Raw genomic sequence first — 18100 nt, 5'->3', positions numbered from 1 at the left:
AGTTCAAGAAAAAAGTAGTTTAAGTACTACTTGTAACCCCAAAAAATTTAGGTGCCAAAATAGAAAAAAAGAGAGATATAATTTAGATACCAATTTATAGATTAAGCAAGAAAAAAAAGCTAATGAAATGTTGTGACTTGCAATAAATATAAAAAACCCTCCTTAAATTCTTTTAAAAAAATTAAAATGGTGAAAAATTTATGTAATAAATATATTTATAAATATTAATATAATAATAAATGAGATTTTGGTTAGAATGGTAAAATTAATATTTATGAAATCCCGTTACCTTTAACTTAAATCCAACTTGTTTATTTTTGGGTAAACTACATTATAAATCATCTACCTATGTTTGATTTTATTTTTTTTGTCGTTTAATTAAAAAAATTACAAAATGATTATTCGATTAATCGCATTTACCTTTTCTAGTTCAATTCCATTAATTGTCATTAAGTTTGTGAAGGAATGATGAAGTGACAATTTAAAATTTGTATATTAATAAATTTAGCCTTCAACATTTGTAAATTGTATCAATTTGATTATAGTTTTTTAAAAAAATAACCTTTAATATTTACATATGTTCCCAAATTGGTTATAATTCTAAAAAAAAATCAAGAATAAAGTTAAAACTAATTAAAAATCTTACATTTTCCTTCTCCACTTCCCTCACTGCCTCCACCCCCGCCACCTCCTCTACTATTTTGTCACCTCCCACCCCGCTTCTCTCTCTCAATCAACCTCATAAGTGATATTAAATTGGTAACAAAGATCAGAATTGTTTCTAATGTGACTTAATACTTAATTCTGCATGGTTTCTTGGTTGGAGATAGGTTTCTTTTTCCTTATTTAACCTTTTTAGATAATTATGGGTTTAGATTAGAGTCTTTTAGGGATTTAGACTTGGCTTAGTAGAGTAAAAGAAATTGAAGGGTAAAAAAATAGAAAGATAGGAAAATATAATTTGAAAATGTATAATTTTGAATTAATATACACATGGTCTCATTTTCTTTTCTCTCGTGTTTCAATTTGGAACGATTTATTTTTATATATTAAGATAGAAAATGATCACCACTCCTATTTTCTTTTCTCTCACTTTTTTTTCTCTACCAAGCACATTTAAAATTGATTTTCTTTTTACTTTTCCACTCTCCTACTCTCCACCTAACCAAATACACCTTTTAGATATAGAATTAATTCTCTTTTCTATTTATCTCCTATGGTAATTTGGCCAGAACATGATTAGAAACAGAAATCAAACTTGCCTTTTAGGGTTCATGCCTGGATGATTATCATTGCATTTTTTAACCACATTTGGCTTTCTTACAGAGAATTAGCACAGATCGGTGTTACTATAGGTATAGAATAAAAAAAAAATCGAACTAGAGTTTTGGATTTTCTTTAACAAGGGCATGAAGATCAGGTCCTCGAACTGTCAAGGGCTCTCTTTAGTTAGTTTCAACTCTTCTTTCATTTACCTTTATTCATTTTATGCTTCATTTTTAGTGAACTAGGAAATGCCAATCTGGACTTGTTGATGAATATCTCCTCCCCTGAAAAGATGGATATTTGAAGGCTTTAATATTAAAAATTTGGGTGTTACATATTTCAGAGTATTGTGTATCCCAAGATTTAATAAGCTTTTGTGGGCTGTGTTTGTTAAAATCCTCTATCCCAAAAATTTCTTGATTGAGCAAGAAGCATCAAATCACTGAATATTCATAAATTTATTGAAATTAGGTGGATCAAACTGAACACGCGGTGTAATGAAAACGGGAATTGATTAATGGGATATAACAAGAGAAATGTGATTTGCAATGTGGTTCATGCTGAAGTTTGGATAGTCTTGGATGGTTTGATTAGGGCATGACACAATGGACCTAGAATGTGACAATTATATGATGGTGAACATGTTCAAAGCTAGAGATGAATAATCACCTGTCCTTAGTGAGAAGTATATAATAAATCTTGCTATTAGTGGCAAAGCTAGGGGGAGGAGGTGGCAGGGGACAGGCCCTTAAAATAGATTTTTTTTATTTAAGTCCCTTTATAATTTATAAAATTTTAAATTAATAATAGTAAAATTATATTTTGGTCCCAAAAATAATAAAAAATTGATTTAATCTTTTAAAAATTATAAAAATATATATTATTAAACTAATAAAATTACATTTTTATTATCCTAAAAATATACAATTTAATTCCAATCCTCCAAAAAAAAAATCATGTTGTTGATTTTAATTATCTTTGTTTAACATTTCAGTGTTGATTAATTTTGGGTTTAGCACTTTAGAAATGGCAATGGCCATGGACTCTTGCATGATGTGCCATTGAAACCCAAATGTTAGTCGATGCTTGGGCGAGAGAGCTGCTTAAGTCTAACCATGTGGTCTACGAAGGATATCAATTCGAATTAATACCATTGGGGTGTGGTCGATGAGCCCAATTTCAATGCCTTATACGGGAGCCAGAGAGTTGCATAAGCCTAACTTTGTTGTCCGACGGCTGAATCCAAACTATGCTTAAAGATTACAGTGCAAAAACTTGTGATTTTCGTCTCTACATGTTTGGCTAACTAAGAAATCTGTCCCGACAAAACATTCAGGAATAACTAAGAATAAAAAATATTATTTATGAACTTTGATTCAAAATAATTAAACATAAAAAGTTTTATTTTTAATTTAACTGTACACATATAAAAAGAATAAATAAATTCAATTATTTTTTATGTTATATAAATATAAATATAAATATTTATGTATGCAATAAAATAAATACACTTAAAATGATACTGCGATGGTAACATTATTAATTACTCCTGGCAATTAAACTGTAATAAAAATTTCATATATATAATTTCACAAACTCAAAGTTTATTTATCATATTGTGCTTAAATCAAGGTTAATACTTGTATTTAAGTATTTTACTGTATTGATGTCATTTTTAAATGGATCATCAATTCAATTATGAAATTAGAGAAATACTAATATTATTATGATAACACATTTGTCTTTTCATACTTTTATATCGTATTCAAATAAAGAGATAATTATACCAAACATCTCCAAACTATGACCCTCATTCTAAATTAGTCCTCAAACTTTAAAATATTCTAATTACATCCTTAAACCATCAACGCTATATTAATAAGGTCATTCTATTCTTAAAATAATTTTTAACCGCTAAATGAGACGTCGTGATATAGTTTAAAATGAAATATTTAAAAAAAGGTGAATATTGTAAAAAAAATGTTGTAAAAATCTTGATTTGAGGTTTTCGAAGCTTTTACGGAAACAATAGTTCATTCTTTTTTTTTTCGGATTTACTTTATTTTTAGTTTATTTAATTTTGAAAGTTGTGTCAACATTTTACTTTTCTTTGAAAATTTCATTTTAAATTATGTTACATAAGATTTTACGTGTCATTTAATGGTTAAATTAATAATTTTAATAATTGAAGGACGTGATTGATATAACATTGATAATTTGGGGATGTAATTAGAATATTTTGAAGTTTGAGGGACTAATTTAGAATGAAGGTTATATTTAAGAGATATTTGATGCAATTAACTCTCAAATAAAAGAATAAAAAATTACAAATTCAATGTTGTTTAATTGTATTAAAATACAAATTTATTAGCACTACACCTATAGTCATTATTGAATAAAATTTAAAAGGATGTGTGTGAGAAAATCTAATATAATTATTAAATTTATCCAAGATTATATATTACTATCAAAATCCCAAAAAAAGCTTGTAAGATTAAGGAATTTGACCTTTTATATTTGTTTTTAGAGATATTACACAGATGTCAGTGTAACTCTGTATACAAAAACAGAAATGGACGCAGGTGACTTCTAATGCCTCTTTACTCCATGGTTAACTTTGATTTTATGTTAAGCATCAAATATTATTAAATGTGGGCCTTAATGGGAAAAACCGCTTGCCTCCTAAAACTTTTGACCTTTTCTTTCCTTAACTCATCTTAGTTGACAAAATGGTTAGCTTTGATACGCAAATTTGTTTAATTACTTACGTTTCCAAAGATTTTTATATTTCATACATCTAAGCTTTATCGCATCTTCTATGCATCTCAACTTACTATGCTTCACTTTGTCCCTTTGGGAAGAGAAAATTCTAAAATATTGTTTATTAGTAAGAAATTAGTAGAATATATTATATAAAATTTCAGTAAATGAAATAAATTATTTTTTTCAAATAATGAAAATTTTATTTTAAGAATAGAAATATTCGCTAGTGTAACAACCTTGCACTTGTACCTAAGATCAAGATTTTCCTCCATTAAGTTTTCTCCTTAAAAACTTAGTTTCTAAAATCAAGTTTCTTAGCTTTTATACTTACAAAATGCACATTATAAAATAGGTTTCTATGAACAGGTTAATTGTTAAATCATTTTATGCCTCTAACCCATACAAGTTTCACATATATAAGCATTTTTAGATTTGTTGATATACATATCAATTACAATAACAATCCCCACCAAACTTGCCATCAAAGTAGGGCTACCAATATCCTATTAAAGCCTATGATAAATCAAAGATATCCCGTATATTCTTTCAAGACTTTCATGCCAATCTCCACAAGACAAACGGTTCAATTTGTTTGATCCATATCAATCCAATCTCAAAGATGTGTTCTTCCAAAAGATCGATCTTTATATATGGACTGACACACGTCCACAATATCAACGAAGTCATGGCCCATTTATTTTAGTTCAAAAGATTACCAACCCCAAATAAGGGAAGTTATGCAACTGTAATCACTGTTGTAATTGCTCTCATAACATCATTAACAATCACTGTTGAAATGTTTCCATTGACGGTTTTTAATGTTTTTGATGTTAAATGACTTCGTTGTAAGCTTAGATATGATTAATGACTAATTTGAAAAGTAAAGTGGTTAGTTTTGAGTATAGGGAATAACTTGTAAACATTTCAAAATTTACATGAAAATTTTATAATTACTAATTGTAGAGGGCTGCAGAAGGATGTATTTGAAATTGGAATGTAAAACAATGTTTAAATGTGAAATATATGATAGCTTCGGTTTTAGGGACTAAATTGAATAAATTGTAAAAATTTAAGGAAATTGTAAAAAGTTATAATAGGATATCATATGAATTAAAATAAACGGTTATAAATTAATTAGCACTGATATTTTGAAATAAAGTACCGTATAGATCAAGAATCGAATCAACCAGAACTTAATAAAGGAAAAGGAAAAATTGCTTACTAGTCCCCAACGCCTAGCTTATTATCTATTTCAAGGTAAGTTCATACGATGTAGTTATATATATATGAGTAATGTATTGTGTTTGGTTTGTCAACTTATTTTATGTAATTATACTTTGAAATTGTATTCAAAATGGTACATAAAAGTGAGTGATGGATTGAATTGTAATGATTGTATCAGATGTATAAATGGTGCCTGAATGAACGATAAGATAGGATACAATTGGCATACCAATAGGCTTATTCGTTTGTTGTACGGGATTATAGATGAGATGTGATTGATGTACGAGAATATACTAATTATACCGGAATCTAACATTTGTTGCAGATTACCGAGTTTGTCCCTATGGAGACCACTACTACCCACTACCTCTATGGAGATTCAGGTGTGTTCTGGAGGGATGTGTAGCCTACGAGCTTGGCAATTTTGGTGCTTAGGTGCGTATTGGTGGTTTAGCTTGTTTGCGCAATCTGGTGTGTTTTGGTGGTTACCCGCATATCCGTATCTATTTATTATAGTTCATCGGGCTAAAATGGTAACAAAAAAGGTAATAAATAGTATGATGATATCCTTGATGATAAAAAAGTATTTATATATGTGATTGAAGGAATGAAAATGATAAACTTGATAGATGATATAATAGATAGGTTTTGAATGGAATTATATGGTAAAATCTAAAGTGTTAAAGTATCATATTTATTAAACTCACCATATTGTTGGGATCGTGTTGACAGGAAAGTAATGTAATTATTTAAATTAGAAAATTAACTGTATATGACAGTAAGCTATATAGTTTCTTAACCTATGAACTTACTAAACTTTGAAATGCTTACTCGATTATATTTCTATTTTGTAGTTGTCTTTTACGGAACTCGACTATTGGATCGCTCTAGAACTTACACTATCCAACTTCTGTTTTGGTTGTCTTTTAATCTTTCAAAAAATCGGTTACATGGTATGTAATTAGGAGTTATATTGTATTTATGTTATTTTAGAAGTTGAATGTTGAAGTATGATGTATAAAAGTGTGTGTGTGCATATTAGTGATATGGTAAGTTAAGTTTGGAGCTTTTAAATGGTTACTTTTGAAATTAGTTGATTATGCTTATGTGATAGTATTGGCATGGTTGTTTGGCATGAAAATATATTGGAACATTGTGAGTTAATGGTATGATTTAATGTGGTTATAGATGACCAAATAGGTGAAGTGCTTGGTGCCAAATAAGGCATTTTACTTTTTTGTTACATTTAAATGATATAGGTATGATACATGGAAGGTTTTGGTGCATAACTTGTGGTATGGAATTGAACCATATTGAATAGATGAACGGTTTGAGTTGATTGAATGATTTAAGTTGATTCATAACATGTTGATTGATTTGGGTGCCATTTGGGGCATATTGGTATATTGTTTGAATGTGGTTAACATGTGATAAATTGGTATGTGTTCTATTGAGTTTATGTAGGTTTTAAGTAAGTCTAATTATACAATTGAACAAAAAAAATTATGCTTTGGTTATAGTTTGGCATGAAGTAGGCACTAAATGACATATTTTGTACCATATGATTTGGCCACCTGACCGTATGTCACACACGAGCTAGTGACACAGTCGTGTGCCACTAGAAAATAGGGTGCATTAGAAGCATATAGTTCCCGATTGTCACACGGCTAGCCACATGCTCGTGTGAGTACTATAGATTTGGTCATTTAGATTTTACACGGTCTCAGTTTGTTACATGGTCAACCACACGACCGTGTGAATTTTGATGAAATATTGCAATTTGATCCACACTGCTTCAGAGAGTTACACGGCCTGGACACACAACCGTGTGACCCTTATTTTGCATGATTGCCTTTATCTTTTGAAAATGTTACAATTCGATCATTCTTTGTTCTCAGGTCAATTCTAGAGCTTATGTAGGCTTATATAAGACTCGGGAAAATTTTTAAATGGTATTACATGATTGAAATAATTAGAGTAATTGAATATTTTACTACTAATTATTTATATCTATTTCATTTTGTGTTATAGCATCCCGTAACTTGACTCGGGCGACGAGGACGGGTGAGGGGTGTTACATATTTCCTTATTGATTCTTTTATGGTAAAGTTAGTATGACTTTAAAAGAATTAGAATCGGATAGATAAAATTATTTAATTGGAAATTAATTTAGTTAATTAAATTAATTAATTAATATTTATTTTGGGAAATAGAAAAAAAATGTTGGGTTGGATTAAATTATAAAGTGTTAGGTCAAAAGTCCAGTAAGCACATATAATTGGACCTAACACATAAGAGGCCTAATACTACCCCTCATGAAAGTGAAGGGGCGACAACCTTAGTAATATTTACTAGGGTGTGCTACCCACCCCTTTCTTAGCTAGATTGAGAGAGTGATTTCTATTTAAATAGTACTATTTGTTTAAGCCTTATTCAATCAGGATTTTTCCTATCTCTCCTTATAAATAGGTGACACTAGTAGAGCTATTTAAATAAGCTTCATATATCATTATTTTGCCAAAAAGTAGTGAGAATTTATTTTATTAAAATAAAATCTATATAAAATCTATTTTATGGGAATTACGATTTCTATCAGTTTTTATTGAGAGAATTACTTTCCTACTAAAAGTAATAATTTCATTTCATGTTTCGTGTTTGGTTCATGTTGCTCGAGCCCACATTCACGTAATTTGGGGTATAAGGATATGAGATGAGGTCATTCGGTTGAAAGCCAGGATCGGCTTGAATCCTCTCGCACAAAGCGCAAATACTTTTTGGAAAAAAATATTTCTATAAATATCACAAATCGACTCTGTTTTCAAATTTGCTAAACTTTCGCTATAACTAAAAATTATTTTCTTAATCGAATTTTTTCAACATGCTTTACACAAACCATTGATAGAGAGAAGTTTCTTGAACAAGAAAGCAAATACTGAAGAAAGAAATCAAGGGTTTCTTGAAAATATTAGACTATTAAAGAATCAATGAGGAGTAGTAGAAACCAATTGTAACTGAATAAGGGTATTTATTATCCAAATCACAAGATTACTCTATGTTAATAAATTTTTCTTCTTAGATTTCAAAATGTGAATATAAAAATGTCACCCTTCCAAAAAAAAAAGAAAGATTTGGAACCAAAATTTTCTAAAAAATAAAAACATTGTAAAACAATAAAAAAGACATGTGTTTGGATGACTTGCCTTAATTGCCAAGTCTCAAATTCGACACAAAAAAAAAGCTCCTTTGTGCTTCAAATATGGTCGAATCAAAGGCATTGGTAAAGAGATCAACCAATTGATGTTCAGTAGACATATTTGTTAATCAGCAACGCCATTTTCTACTAGTTCTCGAAATGCAATAATGGCAAATATCAATGTGCTTTGTCTTGGAATACATCATTGGATTCTTTGATATGTTAATGACACTAGAGTTGTCACAGTATGTAGTTGTAATTGGTAGTGCCACTCCAAAGTCCTCCACCAATTGGTTCATCTAAAGAAGTTTTGCACAAAAACTTCCAAATGCAATGTACTTCACTTCAACTATTGATAAATAGATTTATGTTTGTTTCTTGCTATACTAAGAAACCAAATTTGACTCCAACTAAAAACAACCTCCAGATGTGCTCTTTCTAACATCTACCAATTTCATCATGCTGCTTTTCGAAAGCCATGTCTTTAAATCTAAAGTGCCATTAAATTGTGATAAATTCATAGCTAAACCACTATTAATGTTGCATGTGGTAATCACGTACCTTAAAGAAACCTTCCATTTCCCAAACAATAGCAAAATGATTTCCCTTAATTGCAAAAATCTATGCCTTTTGAGGCTCGCCTCTTTAACATGCTTCTTCAGGCTCAATCATTAAGGCTCACCTTTTTGACCTACCTTTTCAAGCTCAATCCTCAAAGCTTGCCTCTTTAAGCTCACCTCCATAACTTGCCTTCTCTGGCTCTATCACTAGGCTCATCCATTATTTACCTCTCCAAGATCAACCACCAAATTAATGTACATGATTCAATCACCATAACAAAAAATAACAAACCCAATTGTTTAAAAAATGTCATTTTATAACACCTTTCCTTCGACCGGGAGAAATTATTAAACCAGTACCCTACCATTCCTATAATACCTAAAGGGTTTGTGTGATTAAAGGGTTCACCGACTTTAAGGCTCACTTAACAAAGAACTATTTGTATCCTACCAAAGATCAATTAAAGTATCCTCCCATCTCATTTGCTATGTCCTAATGTTTGTCATAACACATTGACATCGACTACCTATCTGGTAGCCTTTCCAAACTAGTCACATCATAATAGAAGCTCTATGATCTTATTATTCACTAAAACCTTATTCACTGATACCGATAGACAATCTACCACTAAATTAACTATCAATATAAGACCTCCTACCCCTTAAAACAAGCTAATGACCTTCTTTTTCACTAAAATATTAATTTGTCAACCTTTATTTGTCTCTATTTAAAACTTTTGACATCTTCTTTATAGTGTGAATTTCCCTTAACTATATTCTTAAACCTTATATCAACAAGGTTACCGATTTTTAGACTAGAAGAATAAAATATTTCGATTGTGGTTGCACAAGAATAAAGTTTGTTTTAAGAACTTAAAAGCGCAACCTAAAACTGTGATTGTTCAAGGAAGTGAATCAGCAGTGGGATGGCTTGTAACCTCTGTTAAGCCCAAATTCGGAAGATTACATTAGCAACTGAAATGGCCTTGTAAACGATCGGATTTTATTAAACCGTCTTTTCAAAAAATTTGCTTACTTTAGTAGAAAAAGTTAGAGTGTTTTCAAAAGGTAATTTTTTTTTCAAAAACCAATTAATTTCAATGTTTACTATTAAAAAAGTTGAATTTCAATTTTGTGTATTTTTTGAAAACTATTCACTTAATAATGCAGCGAAAAAGTGATATTCAATATAGTTTTAATGAAAACCAGATTTCATGCAAAATTGAATCAAATTCCATGCTTTAGCAACTTAAAATCAATTTAAACGTCATGCATGCCAAATAAATCCAAAAGCTAAGTTCTATGCCACAATTCAAATACACAATACAATTCCAACATAACAAAATTTATAGAAATATGTCAAATACTTTTAACTAAAATAAATTGAGCTGAGTCCTCCATATATCGAGTCTGCGTCCTAATGTGATGGGTTATTTATAAAGATGAAAATTAAGGGGAAGTGAGCTTAAGAAGCTCAGTGTGAGTTCAATTAAAAGAAAACCAGTTCATCAGTAGATGAAGCATACAAAATAACAATTCTCAGAACAATTACACTCATATAGTGTTTTAGAGTATCAGTTCTTTAGATTAACACATCAATATAATATTTCAGAATTCACAGTTATACATACACATGCTTATGAAAGGTGATGCAGTTTTAATTAATCAAAGAAGATCCTACCCAATTCTACTACACACCACAGTAAGAGTTATCAGAACTCATCTATCCCTACATACTGCATTGTGAATAAACCACCAGTAATTTACAGATAAACTGCCATAAAAAATTATGGGTAACGCATTAGTATTTTTTTTAAAATATTTGTAGTTAAACTGTCAGTAAGTTGTGGATGAACCACCATTATTTACATATTATTAAGTTGCCAATACTTCCTTATTTCAATCGTCCCACCCCATGCAATGTAATATGGCATGCTAGTAACAGTATAGTACAGAAACAATAAACATGCTTAACATGTATTCGATTCAATAGAAACAGTAGGCATGCTAAACATGCAATCAGTAATACAGTGACAGAAACAATCAATAATACAGAAACAGTAGGCATGTATCATTCACATATCATGCACATAACAATAATAATTTAGTTAATTAGATCATATATTCCAAAATAAACATCTTATCAGGGGCTCAATTGAGTGAAATAAAACTCTAAAAACAATTCGGGGACTATACAGGAACTAATATGCACAATTCAAAAAATTCTAGACAAAACTATAAAACAGTGGTCATAGGCCGTGTGACAAACGCTAAATTTACCTTATAGGAAGGACACAACTGTGTGGCAGGCAGTGTGGAAGGATTGTGGCCATATGGTTCACGAACTAGCCTAGGATTTACAAGGGGCACATGACCATGTGGTCTAATTATGTGGTCTACACGCCCATGTGGGAAACTGTGTGGCCTTAAGCTTCACACGATTTTCCACTGATTCACTTGGAAAAGAATACACACCTTTCACCACGGGTTCGATTCACGTGTGGTCCAGCACATGATACAATTTTTAGACTAACCATTCTTTTTGTTTTAAGCTTTGTATTTTAAGCATACTCTGGTGATTTCTAATTATTCACTGAGTTCGCAATGAACTCACCTACTCCTCTCTTACTTCATAGGAAAGTAGGTCGCGGATGACAGTGGTGAGGTAGATGACTTGGTGAGGCTCATCCTTGAACAAATATTAATGAACTTGGGGAATAGACAATGATGTTTTACTTACGTAGGTTTAGATTTGATTCTGTTATTAAAAGAAATTCCTTAAAATTTAAGTTTATTTTAATTTCGCAAACCTTAAAGTTAAACCTTTATTACTAATTTCTTCTTAGCATAAATAAAGTTTGATGTTTCTTTAGTTCTCCTTGCATGCGTGCCATGTTGTATTCTTTCAATATTGCCAAACTATGCACAAATATCATATGCGGACCAATTTTATTGCGAAGTATTATTTTCTACGACCCTATATGCATGTGAACCCTTAAAAGCGATAGCCTTTCTACTTAGCGAACCCTACCTAAGTCTGAAACCCTTGCATGAATGTCCCTTTTGTTGCAAAGCCCGATTGTGTGCAATCCTATGATGTTTTGTTTTAAGTGCGAACTCATGGTTATTGATGCGAACTCACACGTTATTCTATTCTTCAAACCCTTCCTTTATTTGTTTGATAAGCTCACATGCTTTACACTCTATGTAAGATATTATTTCACTGTTATGCTATAACTTATCATAATATAGGTTGTAAGTAAGTGGTGTGCTGGAGGTTAAGTTGGGAGTCAGTGGAGAGTCACTTCGGTGCCTAATGTTGCTCGCCAAATTTAGATCGAACCTACTCGATTGGGTTTGGGGTGTTACAGTGGGCAAGGTAATTTTAATTTTAATTTTAATTTCTCTTAGGATTTTTGTAGTTTTTATTTTCTTGATGTTTATTTTTTTAGATATTTGTTTGCTTTTTTTTTTCACCTTTAATTCGTTTGTACTTAAGCTTGTTTTAGTATAACAAACAGTATTAATATCAATTAGGCATAATGCTAAATTTAGGGCCAGTTTAGCATTGCTTCGAATGATCACTTTTGGGGTAAAAGGCACTTTTGAGACAAAAAGCACTTTTTGAAATAAAAACATTATTAAACAAGATGCTTTTGAGCTTTTCAAAAGTGCTCTTAGGATAAAAAAAATGTTTTACAAAAATACTTTTTTAGCCAAAAGCAAAAGTAAAAAATTTTAGCTTTTGCTCAAAAGTGCTTTTTGGCTCAAAAGCACTTTTGAGAAGCAATATTGAACTAAGGGCCTGTTCTTTATTGCTTAAAGAAAACACTTCTGACTCCAAAAGCACTTTTGAAAGAAAAGCTGTGCAGAACAATCTGCTTTTGGCTGAAATTTTTAGCTTTTCAGAAGTGCTTTTCAAAAAGCACTTCTGAAAAGAAAAAACTAAAAATTTTAACTTTTCCTCTCCCAAAAGCACTTTTGGTGCTTAATTACTTTTTCACCCCTCCAATAATATAGTACTTTCCTTTTTTTTCTTGGTGCTTAATTACAAATGTGTTAAAATCATTAATTAAAAATAAAAATTATTTTTTAAAATACTAATTATAAATATTTAATGGTTATATTTAAATATTTAAAATATATTTTATATATTCTAATTAAATTTTATAAATAATTAATATTTATTGCTTAAAAATATTTAAAATTTATATTTCATATATTAAAATATTAACAACAAGTTATAATAATTATTTTATATTCTTTCTAAAATATAATAATATTAACTAATTTAAATATTATTTAAATGTATATTTGTTACTTGATAATAACATGTCTAAAATGGACATTTTATTTCTCAAAAGCGCTTTTTGAAAGCAATGCTAAACACTCAAATTTTAAACCAAACCTTTCAAAAGCACTTTTCCACAGCACTTTTCAAAAATACTTTTCAAAAATATTGTCAAACTAGCCCTAAACCTTAGCCCTCAACATCTATATCTTTTAAACCAACCGAATTGTTGTTTTTTAATGTTAAATTTTTAAATATGGTAGCCTTCATGACAATCCACATATACTTTATATTTTTTATTCTTATATATTTTTTGAATTTTGATATTTTATTTTTTTGAATATTTGCATAAAATTATAAATTATTTGTTGGTGTGACATATAAGACAAATAATATCATGTTAGAATGAAGTACATGTGGACTACCACACAAGTTGTCACCCCAAAATCAATAAAAGTTACTATTTTAGTCAGTATTTCTATTAAAAAAATTAATACTCTTTTGAAAGGTTAATGAACAAATATAACTTAAAATAATAATAAAACTAAATTCAAAAAAAAATATAAACGTATTCGAATTAATTAAAACATGTAACAAAAGAGAATCTAAATCCATCTTGTTTAGGAAAATTGATGTGATGTATGGTTATTTTATAATACTTCGAATTTTTAATATTTTATTCTTTTAATATATCTGATAATCATATTAGATACATATGTAAAAAAAAATTCAAAAGAAAAATGTTAAATAAAATAAATGATTGTTTTTTATTTTTTTTAAATTTCACTACCAATTAAGAATATATGAAATATTACATAGTGTTGTTATAGTTATAAAATAAAGTTTAGAAAAATTATTTAATACTAGACATTTTATCAAAACGTATATGTGTGTAGAGACCACTTATTTAAAAGATAAAAATGCATTTAAAAATAATATATAATAAATAATGAAACATATAGTTTGAAACTGATTAATAATAACAAATGAAATATGTATAATATTAAAATTAAAAAATAAATTAAATTATGAGTAAAACAAAATTTAAACACATAAATATATTATATTAAGAATACTAAATGAGTAAAATTGTTTATCCTGGTATTGTTATCAACCTTGAGTTGGTGTTGAGTTAACTTGTGACATCAGCTCAATCAACAACATTAATATATATATGTATATATATAATGAAGGTAATAAATTGCGCATATTAAAATAAAAATAAATAAAATAAAGTTTTGGTTGAGTGGTAAACTCAAGATTTTACTAATTCAACCGCTATAAGTTTAAATCTCGTTATATACATATTTTTATTGGTTTTTTAAAAAAAATAAAGAGACTAAAATACGCTCAAATAATATAACTTATTTTAATTATAGAATGATATTTTCATAATTTTTCTAATTGAGTTGGTGCTCGGTTGACTCGTCGTGACACAACTCAATCGATCATATTGGTTGTATGTTGTGATAATACATGTTTAAAACTTGATTTTAACTTGATTTGAATGCCTTGTTATGACTTGTTGATATACAAATTATTGTGTTTAAGTTGGTACCAAATTGAATGGAAAATTTGGCTTGAAAATGATCTATTTTTGTCCATACGGGCAGAGACAATAAAGTTTTGGTTGAGTGGTAAACTCAAGATTTTACTAATTCAACCACTATGAGTTTAAATCTCGTTATATATATATTTTTATTGGTTTTTTAAAAAAATAAAGAGACTAAAATACCCTCAAATAATATAACTTATTTTAATTATAGAATGATATTATCATAATTTTCCTAATTGAGTTGATGCTCGATTGACTGGTCGTGACACAACTCAATCGATCATATTAGTTGTATGTTGTGATAATACATGTTTAAGACTTGATTTTAACTTGATTTGAATGCCTTGTTATGACTTGTTGATATGCAAATTGTTGTGTTTAGGTTGGTACCAAATTGAGTGAGAAATGTGGCTTGAAAATGATCTATTTTTGTCCATACGGGCAGAGACACGGGCATGTGTCTCAGTTGTGTGTGACACATGGCTAGGTGACACGGCCGTGTGTCCCCTGTATCTTCAAAATTGTGCAAGTCAGTATGCTCAACACGGCCTAACACACGGGTGTGTGACTTGGTGGTGTGACCCAAGTCAAAGAGTTACAAGGGTACAAACACGAGCTGGGACACGGTTGTGTGTCCCTATTTCGAATGTCCACACGGCCTAAGACACAGGCGTATCTCCTGACCGTGTCACACGGCCTAGCCACACGGCCATGTGTCCTCTGCAACTTTAAAAATTTTCAATATTTTCTAAAAAATTCTTTGAATACCCAATCTAATATTGACTTGTTTCTAACGTGTATTTTAGGCCCCAATGGATCATATAAGGGACAATATGTTTGATTTCGATTGATTTCTGATACTAATATTATATGATGAGAAATGTTTAAAAATCCTTTCTATTTGTTCTGTATACTCCGTAACACGAAGTAGCATTTCAGATATAACACTCACACAAACCTAATACCTAAAATAAATGAGCATAGCCAAGCCAGAGAGAATGAGCTTAAACAGACCAAATATTCGAGTATAATTTCCTCCGATCATCACATGTAAGTTCAATGCTGCAAAAAGTAAACCACACCAAACATGTTTATTAGAAAATACATGGTAAGAAAATATATAGAGCAAAACTAGAAAACCATATGAAGTAAACCTTTTACATAATTAATAGCACCTATTAATGGTGATATTTACATCCCTTCTGTCAGCCTCAAAGGGAAGGAGGTCAGACATGATCTCTGTTGTCGCACCACCAAGTTTCTATATGAAAAAGGAATGTTTAACTTAACAAGTAGGGAATGAAAAAAAGTAGAATAATCCATATTCAAAAAGAAATGCCATCTTTCTTTTGTATTAAAAGCTTACTTCGAAAATTTGTAGAAGTCTTCAATGTATGCTCTGTAGAGGGTGTTCCTCATGATTTCAATGTTCATGTCATCAAGATCCTGGAGAAAGTCCAAGATAAATGAAGCCAAAATAAAAGGTTTAAAAATTACATCATTAAACACAATCAACACCCCAACACAACTACTAACAGGCGGACATGTGTGCTTATACACAGATAATCAGGAAAGTTGTTAGAAGCATGTACCTTAGAGGTAATACACTCAGAGAAGTGTGGAGCCAAAGGAGTGTCAACAAGAACCAATCTATAGAGTTTGCGTATGTTCTAAGCAACTGCCAGGGTAGCGATACTGAAGTAGCAAAATAGAAAAGTGAGCATAGATATCAGGTGAGGTTAGATAATAACCTGATCTCAATCAAGGGGTTACAATACCTATCAAACATGCCCAAAGGATGGCACTTCTCCAAGAGCTCTTGAACATCTCTCTCATGCAAGGTTAAATTATTTGCATATTTACACCATCTTAACATACATCTTTCCTTACATCACTGAGAACTCAAAAAAGCCCAACCAAAGTCAGCAACCCTACAATGCCCCATCCCCCCCAAAAGTGAATTAGCAACATAAAAATGTAAACAATTCACACCGTCGTATCAAAAACCACCTGTAGATGATACTGGACAAGCTTAGCACTGCTAATATTCAATTAAATGAAACTCAGATCATTAGATGTGAAATAAATCAATTACCATTGTCTAAGAGAAGGATAATTCGATATCTCACAAGCAATTCACAGAAAGAATTTTTACATACGTGATATATTCTAAGAAGGTGGACAATGGCTCCGGAGCTTTGCATAACATATGCTTATACTCATCAACAAATTTAAGAGTGCATTTCTCCATAATTATAGTCGTATGCAATGGTGAAGGTTCTGCAAAGCATATAATCAAATTATAATGAGATCCCATAATTCATAATATTAATCAGATATACCTTGAATTAATAGCATAAAGTTAGTAGTTAATATCAATTTTAGCTCAATTCACATCAAAATAAAAGAATTGCCTTACCAGATTTGAAATTGAAAAGGCAATTAAATTGAAGATCATGAAAGATACGTACCGTTTTGGAGATAAGAGCCGTACTCGGTGGCGGAGAGATGCATCTTGATATCATCAAGGGTTTCGCAAACCATAATCATAAAAAATTCAAACATTGGGATTGTCAGAGGAGACCAAGTCCTCCGTACCCGATTGCTGCCGGGATATCATTTTTTCCGGCAAGGACTTAGTTATGCCGAACATCGGAAGATGTTTGATGCAGAAAGTGAAGAAAACAAAACAAAAGAGAAGAGTGAAAGATAGATTGGAGATATGGAACGAGTGAATTTGGTTGATTTGGGGGAATTTGTGTGGGAAGAGTGTGATGGTGAGGAAAGGTGGGGAATACTCGGGAATGAAAGAGATTAATCGACTCCTTTTTACCTTTTCATAAAATTTATTTAATTAAAAATATATTCTCCTCTCATTTGAACATCTTAATTGGTACTTAAAATCTATTTAGACTCTCATATAAGATTATCGTTAGAGAAATAACAGAATTTAACGGTAAAGTGATTACTTCGTAGTAAAATGATAACATAAATAATTGAAACGTACCATTTCAAACATAAAGACTAAAAACAAAAATAATTATTTTTACAGTTTACCCAATTTATTTTTACAAAAATGGAAACATAAATAATTAAAGAAGTATCTTACCAGACACTAAAATGCATTTAATCACACATCTTCGCTAAATAAATTATGTGCAAAAAAAAAAGTATTATTGTCAAACAAATTCGCAGCAAATAAAAAGAACCATTAAGTATTTTCCTATTTTTTTTTCAATTTTTATATT

General features: G+C 30.1%; 1 long non-coding RNA gene across 9 annotated transcripts; it reads right to left on the bottom strand.

The window, feature by feature from the left end:
- Positions 1 to 15733: 15733 nt before the first annotated feature.
- On the bottom strand, positions 15734 to 17708 carry LOC107899521 (uncharacterized). Of its 9 annotated transcripts, none has more exons than XR_005912177.1 (7): positions 17324 to 17675; positions 16948 to 17132; positions 16631 to 16783; positions 16445 to 16547; positions 16219 to 16298; positions 16007 to 16113; positions 15734 to 15914 (listed from the first exon to the last, which is right to left on the bottom strand). It is a non-coding gene; the product is annotated as an uncharacterized lncRNA (long non-coding RNA). The 9 variants fall into 9 exon arrangements; XR_005912175.1 differs by having other exon boundaries at positions 17012 to 17132; positions 17324 to 17674; XR_005912176.1 differs by having other exon boundaries at positions 16028 to 16113; positions 17012 to 17132; positions 17324 to 17674.
- Between the last annotated feature and the right edge of the window lie 392 nt (positions 17709 to 18100).

The sequence above is a fragment of the Gossypium hirsutum genome, chromosome D04, assembly GCF_007990345.1.
Source record: "Gossypium hirsutum isolate 1008001.06 chromosome D04, Gossypium_hirsutum_v2.1, whole genome shotgun sequence".
Lineage (NCBI taxonomy): Eukaryota > Viridiplantae > Streptophyta > Magnoliopsida > Malvales > Malvaceae > Gossypium > Gossypium hirsutum.
Note: the sequence above shows the minus strand (reverse complement) of the source record. Positions and strands in the feature narration are given on the sequence as shown.